A 24,431-nucleotide genomic window follows, 5' to 3' on the forward strand; every position below is an offset into this window, starting at 1 on the left:
GAAGTTTTCAATTACTCTCAGGAAACTGAACATTTCTTCCACAAAATATTTGTTTGACAAGCCTCACTGAAAAACAGGATTCTGCAGAAGGATATGTTGTTGGATCACTGGAGTGTTTGAAAGAAAAGCAAGAAGTAGAGGCTTGGCTCCTCACAGATGAAAAGTAACTACTCATGGTGTCAAGTCCAGGGGAGTAAAAGTACTGCAGACCTTATCCTGGCATCAGATGACATTGGATGCCAGAAGAAAAGGAAGCAAAGATACTATTTTATTTGTTTATTTTAAATGTTTGCTTATTTTTGAGAGAGAGAGACAGAGACAGAGAGAGACAGAGACAGAGCATGGGCAGAGGAGGGGAAGAGATAGAAGGAGACACAGAATCCAAAACAGGCTCCAGGCTCTGAGCTGTCAGCAGAGAGCCCCATGCAGGGACTTGAACTCACAGACCCAGAGATCATGACCTGACTTCCCATGAGATCATGACATGAGCTGAAGTCAAATGCTTAACCAACTGAGCCACCGAGGCACCCCAGAAGGATACTATTTTAAGTGAGGATTTTTTTTTTTGAGAGAGAGAGAGAGCAGGGGAGAGGCAGAGATAGAGGGAGGGAGAGAGAGAGAGAGAGAGAGACAGAGACAGAGACAGAGACAGAGAGAGGGAGAGAATCTTAAGCAGGCTCCACACTGTCAGTGAAGAGCCCGATGCAGGGCTCAAACTCAGGAACCAAATTGGGAGATCATGACCTGAGCTGAGAGTAAAGAGTCGGAAGCTTAACTGACTGAGCCATCCAGGCACCCCATGCATATTTAAGTTTAAAGTTATGATAATGCAGGGTGGCTCAGTCATTTGAACATCTGACTCTTTATTTTGGCTCTGTACTGAGCATGGAGCCTACTTAAGATTCTGTCTCTCTCTCTGTCTCTCTCCCCTGCTTGTGTGAGCTTGCTCTCTCTAAAATAAAATAAAATTATGATAATGCATTTATGAATTCCTATATATAATATTGGAATATTATATATATATAATATATAATATGGTGACAGCAGAAATTACAGGAGATGCATGGAAACAGAGACATAGAGAAATCAAATGGAGAAGAAATGAGAAGAGCGCTCAAACTAAAGCTATTAATGACTTAGACCTTAAGCCCCTCGAACATCACTCCAAAAACATCACTGAATATTTTCTCAAAAGCCAACTACAATCCTCATCTTACCAGAATTTTTGTCCCAATGCAAAACCCCGTAGTAAATTTATACCATTTTGTAACTTAAATTCATGCAGTCCTGAGCAAGGAAAATTAGTGGAGGCTTGAATCATCTAATACAGGGAGGTCTGGAATTGTTCCAAAGCTAGAATGCCATCACATCTTCATACAGTTGTAAGTGTTTTCTACTCATTTTGAAAATATAAAGTACAAATACACATTTTATTGTACTAAAGAAAACCTAAAATACCTTCTATATCAGGTTTATCTTTGATTTTCTTTTCACCAAGAATAAATAGTATGCACACATTTTTTCTGATGAACAGAAGTGTTTCTTTTGGTTAGTAGTGTTAACCAAGGTGTTTTTGGATGCATTATCTACTAAAAGCTTCAACTTTCCTAAATAAAAGTGAAAATATATGCTAATGACTGATTACCTACTAGCCAAGATTGTTCACTAGCATACTGCTTGAAAAGAAGGAAAAATACTGAAATAATGTAAAACAAACAATTTTTAAAATGTCTCTTTTCATCCTGGGGATACATCGTGAATCTTAAAGCATTTCTGCAATTTTATGTGTAATCGGAAATTTTTTTTTAACATTTATTTATTTTTGAGACAGAGAGACAGAGCATGAACGGGGGGAGGGCCAGAGAGAGAGGGAGACACAGAATCTGAAGCAGGCTCCAGGCTCTGAGCTGTCAGAACAGAGCCCGATGCGGGGCTGGAACTCACAGACCGTGAGATCGTGACCTGAGCGAAGTCGGACGCTCAACCGACTGAGCCACCCAGGTGCCCCTGTAATCGGAAATTTTAATGCCCCTGAGCAACTAAGGTCTCAACTAGCATGGTAATAGGGTTAATGACGAGAATAAAAAAATATTCTCAAAGAGATGGCAGCAGAATGCAGCATGAACTATGGAACAATAAGCAACATTTTCGGTCATCCTCTTGTGTCTGGGAGACAAAGATTTGAAACCAAATGAATATTTTAATAAAATGTTTAAAGTGAAAATACTGCTCGGGATATAAGGGGGTAAGGGGTAATAACCTAGAAGGCATTGCATTACGTGAAATGAGCCTACTTGAGGAGGACAAATACTGTGTGATCTCATTTCTGTATGGAATCTCAAGAAAAGAGAAAGGCTTAACTCAGAGAAACAGAGTAGAATAGTTGTTACCTAGACTGAGGAATGGGGAAATAAGGATATGCAAGTCAAAGGACATAAGCCTTCAGTTATAAGATGAGTAAGTTCTGTCATTCTAATATACAGTAAGGTGATTATAATTTAAAATACTGTCTTGTATAAAATTTAAGAGAATAAATTTAAGTATTATCACCACACACAGTTACTATATGGTGATAAATATGAAAGGATCATCACAATTTCTCTCTCTCTCTCTCTCTCTCTCAAAATAAGTAAACATTTTTTAAAAAGTCCTTACTCAAAATGTTTGTTTTTTCAGGTTAAAATGATTAGCAATTACATACTATGGGTTTAATACTATTCAATCACATAGTATTCATTAAGAATTCCGTTTAAGAACAATAAATGTGATTCCATTGCTTTATTAAACTCTTTATTCCAGGGTATACCCTATTTATGGCACAATTATATTGTATAGTATTCTATACTGAAAAGCTATTTAGGAAGTTATTGGTGAAGTGAGGAAATAGATCTCTTCCGTCTACTTACTAGTAGCCAGAATTAACATGAATACATGCTGATTCAGTAAAATATTCATTATCTTTCTATAAATACACCTTTATTACATTAAAGAAAGAATAAAATGCCACCTTTTTAAGTTACAATTGACAAAGACAAATACAGTTTTGTCTTCCTGATTTAAAAGCGTATGTAATTTTCAACCTAGAGAAGTGAAAAACATTTCAAATCTACCATTTTGCTTTATTTCTCTGAGTGCTATTTTTGTAACTGACAATTTAGAAAAGTGACCTACTTTTTCTGGAGGTTGTAAAATAAACGTTATACCTTTGTACATGGTAATGAAATTGTTCTACATTAAAAAAGTCAAGTTAAAATTTATATTCATGATGAGACTGATATCCTACCAGGTAAAAAAGATAAACTATGTTCACTAGATAAAATGAAACAAACAGTGATGGTATACTAATGTATACAGATTAATTGTAATAATTTGGTAAGAATGTTAGTAACATAATATAAATTTGAAAAAGCATGCCCCATGCATATGAAATTCCATTCCATTAGTTCAAAACAAGAGAAATAATCCTTATTGTAAGTATCTATATAAGAAGATAATACTGAGAAGTTTAACTATTTTTTAGGTTTATTTTGAGAGAGAGTGTGAGCAGGGGAGGGGCAGAGAGAGAGGGAGAGAGAGAGAGAATTCCAAGTAGGCTCAGTGCTGTCAGGGTGGAGGCCAGCACGGGACTTGTTCTCACAAACAGTGAGATCATGACTTGAGCTGAAACCAAGAGTCAAATGCTTAACTAACTGGGCCGCCCAGGTGCTCCAGAAGTTTAACTATTTTGATACCAACTTTATGAATTGCATTTAAATTCTATTAGATCAGATCAGATTATCCAGCTAACCCTCATTTGGTCCTAAAAAGGTAGCAAACACGTAAATCTCTTTCCTTGTCCCCTAGATTCCCACCTTAATTCCTGTGTCTCCAGCCGATTAACTTCAGATATTCCTCTATTATTTTTCTTTTGCAAATAAAAAGCACTCATTTCCAAAATCAGCTTTTTGCTTGTTTGTTTTTGTTTTGCAATAATTTTGTTTAGAGACTTTGTCAAAAATACAGGCTTTCCTGGAGAATTTTTAAAAGGGAGAGGCAAAAAAGACAAGGGGCATGGAAAAAAGCTACCTTGTCTGCTTTACTAGCACACATTCGGCAGGACTGAATTTTTCACATTCATATAAATGATAATCATGAGGCTGAAAGTGCTGTCAAAAGATATGCATCTACCTTTGCATCTCCCACATTTTTTCTCCTCTACAATGATTTTATTATAAATACATTCTTTGGAAATAAATATAGTATTCAAGACTATCTACAAACTTATTCTCAAGTAATATACATGGAATCAGGAACCACTTATAAGCAGAGAGAAATAGCAAAGACACCTGCATGCCATGATAAGTGTCTTTTCCCCAAGAAGTAACAGAAGGTTAACAGGGAATATCACATTTCTCATCAGCTTATTCAATTACAACAGGCTTTGAGTTTAATTTGCACTCTTCTTCACTAAACTGAACTCTGCTGCTCAGTCTGAAGAAGTAGAATGGAAAGATAGTCTTCAGAGTTCAACATTAACAGGAAAGATCTTAACTTCGTTACTGCTCAAGGACAAAACTGTTTATTATTTGCCAGCAGCATTCTCAGAGCAGTCCTTCAACACACCAGCAAGGTGTTCATTGTTAAGTCTTAAATCATCACTCTTTTTGTGAAGCATACTTATTCCTTCTCTGTGCAGGGGCTACTTTCTTCTGTCTTTCTCCTAAGATTATAGTTTAGTTGCAATTGTTGAAGTTTATTTGAATGATACAGTGTTTTTGTGACTAGATCCTTTCAACAAATACTACATTAGGGAGTATGGTACATGTTTCCTGTATGTAGCTTTAATTGATTCATTCTCATTGCTGGGGAATTTTCCATCATATAAGTTGATGGCAACTTACTGGGTTGATTGGGCATTCAGGGTGTTGCCAGTTTGGTGTGATTATGGAAAATTCTTTAATGAACTTGTACATGTTTTTTGGTCACATGTGTTTGCATTTTTTGTTGGAAATACATGTAGGCATGGAATTTCTGTGTCATAGGTTATATACAGATTCAATTTTATTTATTTTTATTACTCCTATAAGGCATACTGATGTGCATTATTTATTTCTTTTTCCCAGGAATGGCTTTTGTTTTTCCTTCCAAGATTTAATTTAAATTCTAGTTAGTTAACATACAGTGTAGTATTGGTTTCAGGATTAGAATTTAGTGATTCCTCACTTACCTATAACACCCAGTGCTCACCACAAGTGCCCTCCTTAATGCTCATCACCCATTTAGCCCATTCCCCCACCCTCCTCCCCTCCAGGAACCCTCAGTTTGTTCTCTGTATTTAAGAGTCACTTATGGTTTGCCTCCCTCTCTGTTTTTTTTTCTTATTTTATTTTTCCTTCCCTTTCCCTATGTTTATCTGTTTTGTTTCTTAAATTCTGCATATGAGTGAAATCACATGGTATTTATCTTTCTCTGACTTTATTTTGCTTAGCACAATACGCTCTAGTTCCATCCCTCATTTCTTTTCACTGTAATGGTAAGATTTCATTCTTTTTGATGGCTAATATTCCAGTGTGTGTGTGTGTGTGTGTGTGTGTGTGTGTGTACATACATGTGTACATACATACATGGCAATTCTTGTTTCTCCATTCATCAGTTGAGGGACATTTTGGGCTCTTTCCATATCTGGGCGGTTGTTGATACTACTGCTGTAAATAGTGGGGTGCATGTGTCCCTTCAAATCAACATCTTTGTATTATTCGGATAAATACCTAGTAGTGCAATTGCTGGGTCATAGGGTGGTTTCATTTTTAACTCTCTAGGAAGCTCCATACTGTTTCCCAGAGTGGCCACAGGAGGTTGCATTCTCACTAACAGTGTAAGAGAGTTCCCCTTTCTCTACACCCTCACCAACATCTGTTGTTTCCTGGGTTGTTAATTTTAGCCATTCTCACAGGTGTAAGGTGATATCTCATTATGGTTTTGATTTGTATTTCCCTGATAATGAGTGATGCTGAGCATTTTTTCATGTGTCTGTTAGCCATTTGAATGTCTTCTTTGGAGAAATGTCTGTTTATGTCTTTTCATTTCTTAACTGATTTATTTATTTTTCGTGTATTGAGTTTGATAATTATTTAGAGATTTTGGATATTAGCCCTTTATCCAATATGTCTTTTGCAAACATGTTCTCCAATTGCATAGGCTGCCTTTCAGTTCTGTTGATTGTTTCCTTCACTGTGCAGAAACTTGATGAAGTCCCAAGTTCATGTTTCCTTGCCTCCAGAGATGTGCCTAGTAAGAAGTTGCTTTTGCCAAGGTTAAAGAGGTTGCTTCTTGTGTTCTCCTCTAGGATTTTCATGGTTTCCTGTCTCACATTTAGGTATTTCATACATTTTGAATGTAGTTTTGTGTATGACATGAGAAACTGGTCCAGTTTCATTCTTCTGCATGTTGCTGCCCAGTTTTCCCATTGTCATTTGTTGAAGAGCCTGTCTTTTTCCCATTGGCTATTTTTTCCTACTTTGTTGAAGATTAGTTGACGATACAGTTGTGAGTCTATTTCTGGGTCCTCTGTTTTTATTGTCCCATGTGTCTGTTTTTGTGCCAGTACCATACTGTCTTGATGATTACAGCTTTGTAGTACAGCTTGAAGTCCAGAATTGTGATGCCTCCCACTTTGCTTTTTCTTTTTCAACATTACTTTGGCAATTCAAGGTTTTTTCTGGTTCCATACAAATTTTAGAAGTGTTTGTTCTAGCTCTGTGAAAAATGATGGTGTTATTTTGACAGGGATTGCAGCGAAGATTTGGTAGTATAGACATTTTAACAATATTTGTTCTTCCAATCCATGGGCATGGATTGTCTTTCCATTTCTTTGTGTCTTTAATTTCTTTCATAAGTATTCTAAGTTTTTCAGAGTACAGATCTTTTACCTCTTTGGTTAGGTTTATTCCTAGGTATTTTATGGATTTTGGTGCAATTGTAAATCGCATCAATTTTCTTTATTTCTCTCTCTGATGCTTCACTATTGGTGTATATAAATGCAACAAATTTCTCTATGTTGCACATAGATTTAATTTTAGAATTAACAGCAAACCATTTCTGAAAATAGTTGTATCAAGTTATATTCCCAACTGCCACAAGTATATGAGAATTTCTGTTGATGGATATCTTCAGTAACACTTGATACACTCAGCAATCTTTTATTTTTTAATTTAAATTTTAGTTAACATACAGTGCAATGTTGGTTTCAGAAGTAGAATTCAGTGAGTCATAATTTACATACAACACCCAGTACTCATCACAAGTGACCTCCTTGGTACCCATCACCTATCTAGCCCATCTCCCACCCCTTCACTTCATCAGCCCTCAGTTTGTTCTCTATCATTAAGAGTCTCTTGTAGTCTGTTTCCCTCTCTTATCTACCCATCCCTTACCATACGTTCATCTTTTTTTTTTCTTAAATTCTATACATGAGTGAAATCATATGGAATTTGTCTTTCTCTGATTGATTTAATCTGCTTAGCATAATACATTCTAGCTCTATCGACATCATTGCAAATGGCTAGATTTCATTCTTTTTGATGGCTGGGTGATACTCCATTGTATATACCACATCTTTATCCATTCATCAGTTGATGGACATTTGAGCTATATCCATAGTTTGCTTATTGTTGACAATGCTGCTATCAACATTGGGGTGCATGTACCCCTTTGAGTCTGTATTTTTGTATCATTTGAATAAATAGTAGTGCAACTGCTGGATCTTAGGATGGTCCTATTTTTTGTTTGTTTTATTTTTGAAGAACCTCCATACTGTTCTACAGAATGGCTGCACCAATTAGCATTCCCACCAACAGTGCAAGAGGGTTCCCTTTCTCTGCATCCTCACCAACACCTTTTGTTTCTTACGTTGTTCATTTAGCTATTTTAATAGATCTGAGGTGTTATCTAATTGTGGTTTTTATTTGTATTTCCCCGATGATAAGTGATGTTGAACATTTTTTCATGTGTTAGACTTTTGTATGTCCTCTTTGGACAAATGTTTGTTCATGTCTTCTGATGATTTCCTTATTGGATTATTTTTTGTGTGTTGAGTTTGATAAGTTCTTTATAGATTCTGGATACTAGACAAATATGTCATTTGCAAATATCTTCTCCCATTGCATAGGCTGTCTTTCAGTAGTTATGTTGATTGTTTCCTTCACTGTGCAGAAATTTTTATCTTGATGAAGTCCCAATAGTTCATGTTTGCTTTTATTTCCTTTGCCTTTAAGGACATGTCTTGTAAGAACATGCTTTGGCCAAGGTCAAAGAGGTTGATGCTTATGTTCTCCTTTAGGATGTTGATGGTTTCCTGTCTCACATTTAGGTCGTCCTCCATTTAGAATGTATTTTTGTGTATGGTGTAAGAAAGTGGCCCAGTTTCATTAGTCTGCATGTCGCCATCCAGTTTTCCCAACACCATTTGTTGAAGAGTTTTTTTTTTTTTCTGTTGGCTCTTCTTTCCTGCTCTGTTGAAGGTTACTTGACAATATAGTTGTGGGTCCATTTCTCAGTTTATTTTCTGTTTCATTGATATATGTGTCTGTTGTTGTGCCAGTAGCATACTGTCTTGATGACAATAGCTTGGAATCCAGAATTGTGTTGTCTCCAATTTTGTTTTCTCTTTCAGGAAGGAATGCTTTGGCTATTTGTAGTCTTTTGTGATTTTTCAAAGCCATCTTAACTGCAGATATTCTGGACTAAATATTTGTATAATGTGTTGTGGTATCTTACTGTGGTTTTAATTTTCATTTTCTCAGAATATATTAATCTCTTCTTCATTTTTTTTTTTGGCTATATGGATATCTTTTGTGAAGTGCTTCTTCAAATCTGTTTTCTTTAGTGTTTCCTATCTTTATGCTACTGGTTTATAGTTACCTAGTTGAGATGTGAATATGTTGTTTAACTCATTGTCAGCTTCTACTTAGCAACTTTTGTTTCACTCTTTACTGGTGTCAGTTGATGAATAAAAGTTTATAGAGTACAATTTATCTTTCATTTATGGAACCTTATTTTGTATCCCCAAATATATTTACCCAACTCAAGTTGATGATGTTTTTCTGTGTTCTTTCATGGACAATTTGTTGTTTTTCCTCTCAGGATTTTATCAATACTAAGCCTGGAACTTATACTTGTTTGTGGTGTGAAATAGATATTAATAGTTTTCCTCTATGGGATATAAAATTGTCCCCCTACTGGTGTTGAAAATATCATTCTTACTCCCACTTGTTTGTAGTGCTAAATTCTTCATAACTCAAATGCTTAAACAGGAACTGGTGAGGTTCTTGCCACTCTGCCATGTATCTCTTTGCCTATCCTTGGACCAATAGTATACTATCTTGATTTTATACTTTTAATAAAGCTGCTAGTATGTTCATTTAAAAATTTTCTCCAAAAATGTCTTAGCTATTCTTGGTGGTTTGCATTTCCTTACAAATCATAGAACTGGATTATGTTCTCCAGAAATGTCAATCTATAACATCAAATGTACAAATCAATCTATATATGGAGAGAATTGACATTAAACAGAGCCAATTCAATATCAAGGTATATCATTCTTTCTTAGTGTTCTTTACTTTCTTATGATTCTGTTGTATTTTTTTTTTTTTACTGTCTATTTATTTTTGAGAGAGAGAGCACAAGCAAGGGAGGGCAGAGAGAGAGAGAGAGAGAGAGAGAGAGAGAGAGAGAGAGAGACATTAGAATCTGAAGAAGGCTCCCTGTCAGCACAGAGCCCAACATGGGGCTCACACTCATGAAGCATGAGATGATGGACCTGAGCTGAAGTTAGACACTTAACTGACTGAGTCACCTGGCTGCCCCTACAATACCATCTCATAATTCATAGAAATCTTGTACATCTTTCATTAGCATTTATGGGTACTTCTATGCTAAATTAAGTGATATCTTTTCAAAAATGGTGTTTGTTACATATGTATAAAATAGTTGATTTTTATCTACAGCACTTTTATTATGTGTTATGTCACAGTATTTGCTTAATTTTTTAAAGAATTTATTTCTTTCCTATCTGATTGCACAGGGCCTTCAGTCCTAGATGTACTAAAATCGGTCATTGTGGGCATCCCTAGCATATGTGCCAGGTATGAGAATGGAGAGATATTTATTTATTCATTTATTTATTTATTTTGCAGAGTGGCCTTGTCTGATGTTGATGTGATATGAAAGGATTTATTTTCAGATTTTTTTAATGTTTGTTTATTTTTGAGAGAGACAGAGTGCAATTGGGGGAGGGGCAGAAAAAGAGGGAGACACATGTGAAGCAGGCTCCAGGCTCTGAGCTCTCAGGACAGAGCCCAATGTGGCGCTCGAACCTACAAACCACAAGATCATAACCTTAGCTGAAGTTGGGTGCTCAACTGACTGAGCCACCCAGGATATCTGTTGTCAAATCCTAGATGACAGTACTAGGCCAGGTCCAGGATGGCCAAGTCTGTTTTTGTTTTCTCATTAGAATTAATGTAGTGTGGCCTGGTTTATATAGTACTGGTTTGGTTTGCTGATTTCATTTAGGATTTTCATCAATACTCATGAATAACATTGACCTGTAGTTTTCAAAATGTCCTTGTCAGAGTTTGGTATCATGTTTGTGTTGATCTTTCAAAAATGAGTTGTGGACTGTCTTATTTTTTAACTTTATATTTTTAGAAGAATTCAATATAAGAATTTATTGCATACCTTCTAGGTGGTTTTATTATATCAAAATATATAATTCCCCAGTAAAATAAATATAGTGAGTTATAATTTATAGAGTGGGTTAATAATTACAAACATGAATTGGTTTAAAGCAACTCGTTAAAAATATCCTACATTAACTTCTAGCAAGTAAATCCCATGTATTTCTGTGTGTCCATCTAGTTGAGTAGATTCTCCATGTTTTTAATCTGAATTACAGCTGCTATATAGCAACTAACAAAATCTAAAAATACTCTATTATTTGCAAAATAGCTAATTGTATGCTAGTTATTTTATTCAGTCTGATAAAAAAATATGATTACTTTCAAAATTTACTAATAGAAATATCAATGACACTGGTTTATACCAAACCTGTTTTCTAACTATTCTATAGTAAGATGGCTTTCCTAATCAGTTGGTAGAATGGCATGACTGGAGTTGTGCTAACTCTCTGGTGTGGTTGGCTTTGAGTAAGGGGATTTTTCAGTTGATGAGGAATAACAATGCACATAAACTCAACACCAAGGCTTTAGGTTAGTTAACAAAGCAACGTTAAGATATATTTTAGCACTCCAAAATTATTTGCTTTTAAAACCAAGAGTGAGGAGCTGCTAAAACAATAACTATGAACAACTATCATGTATCACACCAATTGTGACAAGTCAAAGTATGTTCTCTGTCTCTCTCTCTGTCTCTCTCTCTCTCTTTCTCTCTCTCTCTCTCACACACACACACACACACACACACACGTGCATGTTAAACTGGTGAAATCCTAAGGCTGGTAAATTGTATCAATGGCAATTTTCTGGTTATATATTATTATACAAGATGTTACTATTGGAGGAAACTGCATGAAGAATATATAGGATCTGTCTGTATTTCTTAAAACTGCATGTGAATATACAATTCTCTCAAAATTCAAGACAAATAAGATGTTTTTCACGTTTGTTTATTTTGAGGAGCAGAATTGAGGGAGAGAGAGAGTCCCAAGTAGGCTCCACACTGTCAGCACAGACCCCAATGCAGAGCTCCATCTCAGAAAATGTGGGATCGTAACCTGAGCTGAAATCAAGAGTCAGACGCTTATCTGACTGAGCAGCCACCCAGGCACCCCTCAAGACAAATAAAATTTAATAAGTGGAATATGATTGAGATAAGTGATGCAAATAAAATATAAAGTATTTTCACATCATATCTGTAGTTTAAAAAAGGCCTCTGAAACCAGAAGTATTGACTCTATTTTCTAGTTAATTTGAGCACATACAATTAAAAGGATCCACTCGTCCTAGTTTGAAGGAATGTCTGAAGACGACCCTTAAACCTCCATGTAATAATATACTTTCTCATATTCTACATGATCAAGTTAATCTCAGAAACAAAAATAAAGATTTTTCTTGCAATTGATGATAAAAAAGAAATAAAACTTTTCAAAAGAGCCATGACTATAAATATGACCCTTCAGTATTGTTAGTTTTTATTCTTATCAATTGCAGTGTTTGTCTCAATTTTAATAGTATCTGAACTATATGTTGACATTAGGTATCCATAAAACAGGTAGAAAAAGTAGGGCAAAAACAGTGTTGAGACTCTAAAATAATAGTGTGTGTATCTTTTTTTTAAAGGATGAAGGGTTTTTGTGCAGTCACGTGAAACCACTTTTTCTTTTCTGTATATTAAACCAGGGTAGTCATGTTACACCCCCCACCTCGAAAAAAATCATAGCATAACAGGGGAAAGGAAATGTCATAGGAAGCAGGTTGGCAGTAGTAAAATGTAAAAGCCAAGAAAGTGATAGCAAGAACAGAGGGTAGAAATTAGAAAAACTAAACTAAACACTCATATTATAAGATTAATGAAAGCATCAAAAATTTCACAAGCAGTAAAGTGATACATCATTGATCTCAGATCATTAAATGTTAACGATTAACAACTATTTAAGATGGCAGGTTAAATAACCTGTTTTGTGCAATACTCTTAAAAATAACAAAATTTTCATTATGTGCATATTAAGCACCAGGAGGGTTTATTTTGGGGGCTGTAAATTTTTTTGAGATAGAATATACAGATATTTTTACTTACTTAGACGAAAAAGAAATTTAGAGCATTTAAGATGTTCACAAGGTAACTGAGCACAAAAGCTGAAAAACTGGAATTGAAATTATTTACAAATGTAAGCTACTTTGATTTTTCCTCAAGTATAGTGGTTCTCTATTGCTTGAGGTCTCATATTTGCTTGCTTGGGGTTTAGTATTGGTGCTTAAAGCTTAAAAATTCAGCCAAGTAGAAAATTTTATTCCCATCATTTTGTGTGATTATGGTCTTTGTTCTTAGGACATTTAGCTGGAAAATATATCTCAATTCCTCTGGACTTTGTGTGGTGACAGATTCATGCTGTAACAGTGTTTGAGAAAGAAATTACCTATATATGTAAGATTAATACTGGATTTCTGAGGAATATCAACAACAACAACAACAACAAACGGGAACAATTCAGTTTGAGACTGAGGGAGTACGTATTGAAAATTCCTGACAGTGCACAATCTTCAGTAGGTTTACCTTGGCTAGGCATATATACTCCGCGACATAAAGCCAAACCAATGAGCTGGCTTTGCCTCAAACAGCTACATTGTGAGCTGTCTTTCAGAAAGAGAAACATCATCTCTGGTGAGGTGAGAGAGGGATTAGTTCTTGAAAAGCAATGAGGAAAAGAGCAAAGCTTTCATTCAGCCTTGAATGAATGTACCAAGAAAGAATTATAAAAACTGAAACATTTCCAGACTGTTAATGGCATTCCTGCTGAGAGTGTAAGTTCCTGGAGTGTGCAAAGGAACTCAGAAGAGTGGTCTCCCAGACAAGAAGATTGATTCTGTAATTCTCTATCAGCACTACAGGCTGTCAGCATGATTGCACTTGTTTCTCTAAAAGCATTAGCAAGACAATTACCGATTATTTCACCATGGCATTTACATGTTTGTGTCCATCTATCCCTGAAGCCTAGGAAATTGATAATGCATTGCCCAACATTTTTGCCGTTCTATGTAGAGTATCAGGCAGCCAAAGTTCAATCTGATAGCACTCGGGAAAATCAAGAGCTTGCGAATTTGTAAATTAGGTACACAAAAGAGGAAAAGTTCATCAAGTATGCTTGGCAGAGAAGAAATCAGAATGGGCTTTTTTGGTTTTAGAAAAAAAGATATTACAGGTATTTAGGTCAGTATGGAACAAAAGAATGTACAGTTTTATATATTAGTCTTTTTAATGGACTAAACATAATCACACGTATGGTAGATTATCATTTTAAAAAATTTAATTCCAGTGTAATTGACACACAGTGTTACATTAGTTTTAGATGTACAATATAGTTATTCAACAATTCTATACTCAGTGCTCATCACAGTAAGTGTACTCTTGATTCCTTTCTCCTATTTCAACCAAGCCATCTCCCCTCTGGTAACCATCTGTTCCCTATAGTTAAGAGTATGTTTTTTGGTTTGTCTTTTATTTTTCTTTGTTCATTTTTGTTTCTTAAATGCCACATATGAATGAAATCATATGGTATTTTTGTTCTCTGACTCATTTCACTTAGCATTATACTCTCTAGCTCCGCCCATGTTGTTGCCAATGGCAACATTTCATTCATTTTATGGCTAATATCCCATTGTATAAACCATCTCGTCTTTGTCCATTCATCTATTGATGGATCCATGAGCTGCCTTCATAATTTGGTTATTGTAAATCATGCTGCAACAAACATAGAGTTGTATGTATCTTTTTGAGCTAGTGTTTCCATATTCTTTGGGTAGATAGCCAATAGAGGAATTATTGGATCATATGGTAGTTCTGTTTTTAATCTTTTGAGGAAACTCCATACTGTTTTCCACAGTGGCTGCACCAGTTTGAATTCCCAGCAACAGTGCATGAGGATTTCTTTTTATCAGCATCTTTGCCAATGCTTGTAGTTTCTTGTGTTTGTGATTTTAGCCTTTCTGACAGGTGTGAGGTGATATCTCATTGTGGTTTTTATGCTTTTCCTGATGGTGAGGGATGTTGAACACCTTTTTAGGTGTTGGCCAGTTATATGTCGTCTGTGGAGAAATGTCTATTCATGTCTTCAGCCCATTTTTTATTTGGATAATTTGGATTTTGGTTGTTGTATAAGTTCTTTATGTATTTTGGATAATAACCCTTCTATTTGTAAATACCTTCTCCCATTCAGTGAGTTGTCTTTTAGTTTTGTTGATTGTTTCCTTTGCCGGGCAAAGGCTGTAATCCCACATGTGCCTGTAAATTAGATTTTGCATAAAAATGCTGAGTAAAAATTAAGCTGGCCTTTTTATATGTACTATAATTTACTTGGCCATTTTCTTACTATTGGCTTTTTATCATAATCTTGATGTGACTCTCATAAAATTTCAAATAAGGTGTTTGTAATTAATTTCATTGCTTATATCTTTATTTACTGCAGAATAATAGAAAGGACTCTCGGTCAAAGTTATGGTATTTCTTATGTCTTCTGAGACTCTTAAGAAATGTTGGGGCCCAGTGTAACTTCTTAGTAATATGGGTTAGCAATGCTTAATTCCATACCCTTCTGGCCTCATGAACCGTGAGATCACGACCTGAGCTGAAGTCAGATGCTTAACCGAATGAGTCACACAGGTGCCCCTTGCCCTATCTTTAACCTTCAGTTTAATAGATTAAATTTCTTCAAACTACAGTGGGACACCCTTTAAATGGTAAATTGTTCTGATCCCTTAAAATTCTGGAATAAATAATTTGAATTCATTCAACTTTTTACTGATATATGTACATATGGCAAAGGTAAATTAAGAACCTGTCCTCTTTAATTGGACAGTTTGTGCAACATATACAGACACACACATACAAAAATTTTAGAGTCTCATTTTATGTCTATACATGTGTATATTTTATACTACATATATAAACTTTGAATCAGTTTTGTTCTTTTTTTTTAAATTTTTTTTTCAACATTTATTTATTTTTCGGACAGAGAGAGACAGAGCATGAATGGGGGAGGGGCAGAGAGAGAGGGAGACACAGAATCGGAAACAGGCTCCAGGCTCTGAGCCATCAGCCCAGAGCCTGACGCGGGGCTCGAACTCACGGACCGCGAGATGGTGACCTGGCTGAAGTCGGACGCTCAACCGACTGCGCCACCCAGGCGCCCCAGTTTTGTTCTTTTAAAGAATCCTTGATACCCACTCCTAAAATCTTTGTAAAATTCATTTAAAATCTTAAAAAGATATACATATATTCCCTCTTTTGTGTGTGTGTGTGTGTGTGTGTGTGTGTGTGTGTATGTAAATTTTTAATTGTGGTTTTTAATTCTGTTGGTGAATGTGGGAAGAGTGTATGATAGCTATTGCCAGTCTGTGGTGCTGTTAAAAAATATGAATATGAGACATTATATGCATATATGAGAATAAGATGTATATTTCTTATGCATGAGAAGATCTGTTTCATTTTTCCCCAAAGAGCCATCTTTCCTAGAGCACCTCTTCCTCCAGTTTCAATTGGTTTCTCTGTGGGCCTGCTGCACGGCTGTCATTGTGGCAGGAATTTTCTTTTTAAATTTTTTTTTTCCAACGTTTATTTATTTTTGGGACAGAGAGACACAGAGCATGAACGGGCGAGGGGCAGAGAGAGAGGGAGACACAGAATCGGAAACAGGCTCCAGGCTCTGAGCCATCAGCCCAGAGCCCGACGCGGGGCTCGAACTCACGGACCGCGAGATCGTGACCTGGCTGAAGTCGGACGCTCAACCGACTGCGCCACCCAGGCGCCCCGTGGCAGGAATTTTCTTTTTCTCTCACCAGTTAGACTCCTTGTTTCCTAGATCCTTTGTATCCTATTTTTTTTTTTTTTTGATGGAGAAAATCTAATTAATCTTCCAGAGTTCCCTGAGAACAAGTGAATGGGAAATACTGTTTCCTTGAGAAATAAATATAAAACACCTATCTTTGTAGTTTGGCTAAGTATAGGTTATAGTCAATAATTTTTAACTGAAAATTTTAAATCACTTTCTTGATATTTCAAGTTATGATATCTAATGCTTTATGGGTCTTGGCCAGATAAAATCAAATTATTTTTCTCTCTGTAAGCTTTTATGTTCTTTATCCTTGGTGTGTGTTCTAAAATTTCATGATCTCTATGCCTTATGGTGTGTGTCTTTGTGTGTGAGTGTGTGTGTGTGGACTTAGAACTATTATGTAGATGATTTCATGGGAACAGTTACTGACATCTGATTTGTTTAAAACAAAATCTTTCTAAACTGTGTGCGTAGTACTATCCTTGTCACTGATCCTTATTCTTTAGAATTTGATAAAAGTCAGTTCATTGGCCAGAGAAGTAGAATCTGAGTTTTCTAGACCCTAAATGTATCTTTTTGCCTTAGTTTTTGTTGTTCCTACTGGAGTGGACCTTGACACACAGATTTGAATACAAGTTGTTTATTGGAGAACACTGGTGGGGCATTAGGACAGTGAGAAGGAAGAGTAAAGGACCCTCCAAATATGTATTAGACACTGGATATTATCAGCGTCCACTGTGATTTTCTGGACCTTAATCCCTCTGGAACTTAGTGACTCTATCCCCAAGGCACCAATTCCCAATTGACAGTCTGCCTGTGAGTCAAAGGAGAGCCCCCAGGCAGAGTACTTGAGGCAAAAGTCAGAAATGCGGCTGCATTTAGAGACCTTTTGGGCTGAGTAGATGCTAGGTAGGGCACCTGCTTCCCCAGCCCCCTAGAATAGTACCGATGGTTTAACATAATACTCGAGAGTATTTTTGTTCTGTATGTGCTGTCTTAGTGATTATCAGCTTGGGCCATAGAGCATAAGGAAAAATCTGACCTACGCTTTAGCTTAAGTGGATTCGAGTTGAACATCAGGAGGACACTTGAGGGAAGACTCCTCCATAAGCAGGGAATGTTAGATCACTCTTTTGAGCATAACACTTTTGACCTAAAAGTATACCAATTTTCCTGACTTCACGTCATTCGAATATAGGCCCCAAGAAGTTTGTTGTAGTCTAATCTTGGCATTCATTATACTTCAGACAGTTTGATATTAATAAACTGCTACACCATTAAACATCATTCTTCCAAATTCTCTATTGTAGCAATGCTTATAAGTGTGGCACATTTAGAAAAATAATTGTTTTCAGAAAAGCAGATGGTAAGCTCATCACAGGGCTATTAATGTTAAGATTTATTCAAAAGATCAAATGAATGTGCGTGTATTATTTTCTTGGTTTAGATGCCTCCACAGTTTCTACTAGTTCTCACTCAAAGAAATGTTTCTTTAACATTTGTGTCATTTACACTACACTGCTTTGAATACAAAGTGACAGAAAAAGAACATTTTATAGAAGCACTATTTCTAAGACAGCTTCAGTATTCTCCTTGGCGACCCTTCTAATTTTTCCCAAATCAGTGCCATGAATCCTTGAAGGAGCACATTGTATGTGCTCCGAAATCTCAGTTTCGGTCTCTCTCTCTATCTCTGTATCTCCATATTTTTACATTTCTATCTCTATATATAAGTATGTGTCTCTGTCTTCCTTCTTTGCAGTTTACTGGGTTATGTCTCTCTTCATCAACAATTCCAAAAATGTAGGTTAGTAATACCCATCAAAGTTTGCTTAATTACAATTCTGGTTTCTCTGTTGCTTGTGGTATTGTTCCTTTCCTATGGCATGGGCTCAGCTGTCTATACCACCTACTGCTGCTGGTACCAATTAGTGAAGTTTTGAACCTATTTATATACCTATCTAATATGGTAGTTACTGGTCAGCCACAAGTGAATATTGAGCACTTTATTTTTTTTTTAATTTTTTTTTAACATTTATTTATTTTTGAGACAGAGAGAGACAGAGCATGAATGGGGGAGGGTCAGAGAGAGAGGGAGACACAGAATGTGAAACAGGCTCCAGGCTCTGAGCAGTCAGCACAGAGCCCGACATAGGGCTCGAACTCACGGACCGCGAGATTGTGACCCGAGCCGAAGTCGGATGCTCAACCGACTGAGCCACCCAGGCGCCCCTGAATATTGAGCACTTTAAATGGGGTTATTGTGACACAGATTTTTCTGAATTTCAATTTAAAAAGTGATCTTGGAATGATTGAAAAACCTTTAAGTATGCTTGGAACAAGTTAATTATATGAATCTACTTTTTCACTTGCACATTTAACAACAAAATCTAAATACAGTCAGTTATTTCCAAGGAAACTTTAACATTGATTTGAGAAGTGCCGTACATGTAAAATACTGGCCAGATTTCAAACTTTTTCTTTATACTTTTTAACATGGTAAATAGAAAACAATAGAAAACTTAAAAATATACATGTGGCTAGCATTATAATTCCATTGGGCATTGCTATTTTGCACTCTTAAGACCTTGGTACTTTTTAGCTTTAATAAGGTTCTGTTGGGGGACAGAACAATTTTCAAACAAATCTCTTGTCAACCTCTCCACAAATATAGAAGAGTAAGGAAACGGCTTTTATTATTGAAAAAGCAAGAAATCAGAATGTGATGCACATCACAGGACATCTGCTAAAGGGATTCCAAGATAGAAAAGTCTCATTCTTTCATATAAGGGGTAGGTGCCACTCATTTCTTATGTATTCTCAAACAGTAGTCTTTAAGTAGAGGGACAGCAACACTTGTCACATATTGTTCATTCTCAATTCACCTGGTAACTGGCATAGCCGCCTGTGATTGCTAACTGCCGATATCTGAAAGAAAAATAAAATTTTTGTCTGTTACTCAAGTAGGTATGTTTGCAACTTGGAGCCCAGCCCCAGCTGAAGCTAGGCTGCCACCCTTCCAGGAACACTGGGAGGTGGGATACTGTCTTTTTGATGATTACATTTCAAAAAGCTGGTTCTCAGGTCCTTGAAGAAAAGATTTCTGGGTTATAAAGCTGGCAAGAGGTCTAGTTAGCTTTAAAAATGATTTACTTAAAGGGTGCCTCATGCAGTTAAGCATCCAACTCTTGATTTTGGCTCAGGTCATGATCTCATGGGTCGTGAGGGCTCTGTGCTGATAGTGCAGAGCCTGCTTGGGATTGTCTGTCTCCTTCTGTCTCTGACCCTCCCCTGCTTGTCTCTCTCTCTTTCTCTCTCGAAATAAATAAATAAACATATGAATGAATGAATGAATGAATGAATGAATGAATAAATAAATAAATAAATAAATAAATAAAATAGTTACCTACATTTCAAAGGGGCAGAGGAAGCATTTACACTGACAGATTATTTAAAGTAAATGCCCAAAGAAAAGGGGCATGGAGGGAAGTATCTTACCCATCTTGTATCAAAGGAACTCCATACTTTTCTTCCTACAAATGTGTATACATACAGTTCTTAATCCTATGAGTTACTATAGTAATATCTTGGTATGCATGTACTATAACACAATTTTAAATAAGAATATCTAATAACAAATTGGAGTTTTTCTCCACATTTCCAATTCTTCACCATGTGCTATAATCACACGCTTTCCCAAAGGTTGAGTCTACTGTTTAGTTTCCCCCTTTTATATATTGCAGAGGACATTTCTTTCTTTTGTCCCGCCTGCCTTTTTTGGCAAATACAATTCACTCACCCCATTTTTTTAAATTTAAATTCTAGTTAGTTAACATATAGTATAGTATTGTTTTCAGGAGTAGAATCCAGTGATTCATCACTTACATACAACACCCAGAGCTCGTCACAAGTGCCCTCCTTAATGCCCATCACCCATTTAACCCATCCTTCTACCCACCTCTACTTTAGCAACCCTCAGTTTGCTGTCTATAGTTAAGAGTCTGTTATGATTGCCTCTCTTTTTCTCCCCCTTACGTTCACCTGTTTTGTTTCTTAAATTCCACATAGTAAAATCACATGGTATTTGTCTTTCTCTGACTTACTTTCCTTAGCATAATTGCTAAGGATGCAAAAATACTGATTCAGAGGGGCACATCCACCCTGATGTTTACAGCAGCCCTATCAACAATAGCCACATTATGGAAAGAGCCCAAATGTCCATCATGATCTCATTTTTTGTTTGCGTTTTTATCAGTTGGATCCATTTTTCTTCTCTAGAAATGGCACAAAACTCCAGCTGCAGTAGAGATTTTTTGGTTGGTATTGTTGGTTTTCTCAATGGTTAGTTTGAGTTCTGAGGTGGGGGAGGGAATTATACTTTATCAGTGATTTACAGGCTCTAAGGACAAGTTAAACTATAAATGAAGTGACAAATTTTGCAATTTCTTGGCGAGTTTATCTAAGAATAGAGCCAATTCATAAGAGAGCAGAGCTAAGATGAAGGGAGGAAGAAGAGGTCCATGTTTCATGGTTGAGCAATTGGATATAGCAATGCCTGTACTCAGATCCCATTGTGCATTTCCTAATTAGGAGGCTTCATGTATTTCACCTTCTGCTTAAGCTGGCTAATGTTGGATTTTTTTTTTATTCAACTTCCAGTTTTTTACATGTATATGTGAGACTTTGTCTTAATTTAAGGAGGCACATTCTTAATGCAGAACACAATAAAGGATATGGGATGAATGGACATTTTAAAGTATTTCTTTATATCCATTTTACAACCAACATAAATTTGACTGTCCAGACATAAATTTCTAGATTTTCCTTTGGACCATTTCAATATTCCATATAATTATTATGGTCAGTATAAATTACTTTAAAGGGATTAAAAAATAAGCTGTGTGTGTAATTGAATTAGTTTTATTATGATAAATATATAAAAATTAAAATGTATAAATTTTTCATTAATCTTATAAAAATATTAAACCAGAACAAATTCTTATATAAATACAAATTTCAGAAGTCCAGTAATCAGTGAATTATTTATCTACACATTGGATCCAGAGTAGAAATCCCTAATAAAAAAAAAATCCTCAAACAAAAGCAAAAATAAACTACTGGGACCTTATCAAAATAAAAAGCTCTTGCACAGTGAAGGAAACAATCAGCAAAACTAAAAGGCAACCAACAGAATGGGAGAAGCTATTTGCAAATGACATATCAGATAAAGGGTTAGTATCCAAAGTCTATAAAGAACTTCTCAAACTCAACACCCAAAAGACAAATAATCCAGTGAAGAAATGGACAAAAGATGTGAGTAGACCCTTCTCCAAAGAAGACATCCAGATGGCCAACCAACACATGAAAAAATGCTCAACATCACTCATTGTCAGGGAAATACAAATAAAAACCACAATGAGATACAGCTAACATGAACAACTCAGGCAACAATAGATGTTGGCGAGGATGCGGAGAAAGAGGATTGATCTCTTTTGCATTGTTGGTGGGGATGCAAGCTGGTGCAGCCACTCTGGAAAACAGTATGGAGGTTCCTCAAAAAACTAAAAATAGAACTACCCTACGACTCATTAATTGCACTACTAGGCATTTATTCAGGGGATACAGGTGTTCTGTTTTGAAGGGACACATGCACCCCCATGTTTATAGCAGCACTACCAACAATAGCCAAAGTATGGAAAAAGCCCAAATGTCCATCGATGGATGAATGGATAAAGAAGATGGGGTATAGATATACAATGGAGTATTACTCGGCAATCAAAAAGAATGAAATCTTGCCATTTGCAACTACGTGGCTAGAACCAGAGGGTATTTTGCTAAGCAAAATTGGTCAGAGAAAGACAAAATCATATGACTTCACTCATACGAGGACTTTAAGAGACACAACAGATGAACATAAGGGAAGGGAAACAAAATAATATAAAAACAGGGAGTGGGACAAAACAAAAGAGACTCATAAATATGGAGAACAAACTGAGGGTTGCTGGAGGGGTTGTGGTGGGGGGGATGGGTTAAATGGGTAAGGGGCACTAAGGAATCTACTCCTGAAATCATTGTTGCACTATATGCTAACTAATTTGGATGTAAATTTAAAAAACTAGAAAAATAAAATTTAAAAAATCCTCAAGCTTGTTTCATAGATTATTTGTGTTTGTTTTTATTGTAATATTAGTAATTTATATTGATTTATTCATCAGAGTTATTTAAAGTAAGGTCTTCCTTATTTTTTAAATTAGACACTCAATTGTCCCCCAAGACATTTACTTATTACTATCTCAGTTTTCCTATTAATTTGAAACAGGCATCTTTACAAACATTGAAATAATGACATTTTCCCCCTAGAATTCTGAAGATATTTTGCCTTACTTTTATTTATTTATCTGGACTAGTATACTTATAAAAACTTTCCTTTGTGTATTTCCTCCTGTCCTTATTGCTAATAAAATAATCCAGTTTAGTTGGTACAATCAGAATCTCTTCAATATGCCTACCTTCAAGCTGAATATATTACTGACTAGTATGATAGAGGTTTGCTTGAGTTTGGCATGGCTGTGCTATTCTGTTCCATGTAATAATTCAATATTACTCAGATTCATTTGAATCTCCTGTGGCAGATTTTCCTCTCTGGACATACAGAAAGAAAGACAATACCTCTTTCTCTTTCTTCAGAATACCTTTGAAACTTTCTCTGTGTCTTTTGTTTTATATTCTTGTATGATGGTCAGTCAGATATAGTAACAAGGTAAGACCAAGGACTGGCTCACAAAAGCAATTGTAAAATACTCACATGTCCTAGAATCAGGAGGCATGACGTCTGTGAAGGGCTAGGAAAACACACCAGGTTGGTTGAGAGGAGTAAAAGCATGAGGCCAGAGCTTTCAGGAGGGTTTTCATGGGAAAAGCAAAACAGGGCAGGGTAAACTCTTAAGGATTGGCTAGTTTGATAATCTTAGCAGGCTCTGAACTATAGGGGGGTTACCTGGTTGCCTGTTGCCTGCCTGGCCCTGGGATGAGTAAGAGGAATATGAGATGGATGCACTGGCCAGGTAAGGGACAAATTGTTTTGAACTGGTTACTTTGCATATCAAAGTCACGCTCAGGGCCTTTGGCTTCTCTCTATGAATTGCCTAGTCCCTGGAGAGGCAGTCTCTTCCCAGCCTGAAGAGTATTTAGGAATTTCCAAACTTTACAATATACAAACTTACTTTCTCAAATTTAATGAGTATACATTTCATTGTCTTTTAAAAAAATGTATATATATATATATATATATATATATATATACACACACACACACACACATACATACATACATACATACATACATACATACATATAGTGTGTGTGTGTGTGAGTGTGGCCCGCTTGGATTCTTTTCCTGGGAGAATGAACTTGTTTTTGCTATTATTTTACTGATGAATCTACTCCTCTGTTAGTGTGTTTATGTTGAGAGAGGTTTTAAGCTGAGGGGTATTAAACTTCCCACATGGGATTTCAAATACTCTATCTCTGAAGTTTATTCATATGTTCCTATCTTCTTTCTTGTGCATTCATATATACCCATATATGTGCACTTGTACCACACCCACATATATGCTATATGTCTTCTATAAACATACCTACATATGGAAGTAAAGTAATTGCATATGTTTAAACACGTTTTACTAGAAATCTCAATAACTAACCCTTGTTTCACTCAAGTTTTTCACTCAATAGCTTTGAATTAGAGTCTTGTGCAGTGTTTGTTTTGTTCAGAAAGTTTTTGCCTTCTAACGAAACCCCTGTTGATTCTACCCCACCTTTCTATAGACTTCCAGAAAGGTTTGAAAATAACAGGACCAAATTATGGCTCCATGTTGAACCATTGTTA

This window comes from Herpailurus yagouaroundi, unplaced genomic scaffold, assembly GCF_014898765.1.
Source record: "Herpailurus yagouaroundi ecotype Mexico unplaced genomic scaffold, PumYag 141, whole genome shotgun sequence".
Taxonomy (NCBI): Eukaryota; Metazoa; Chordata; class Mammalia; order Carnivora; family Felidae; genus Herpailurus; species Herpailurus yagouaroundi.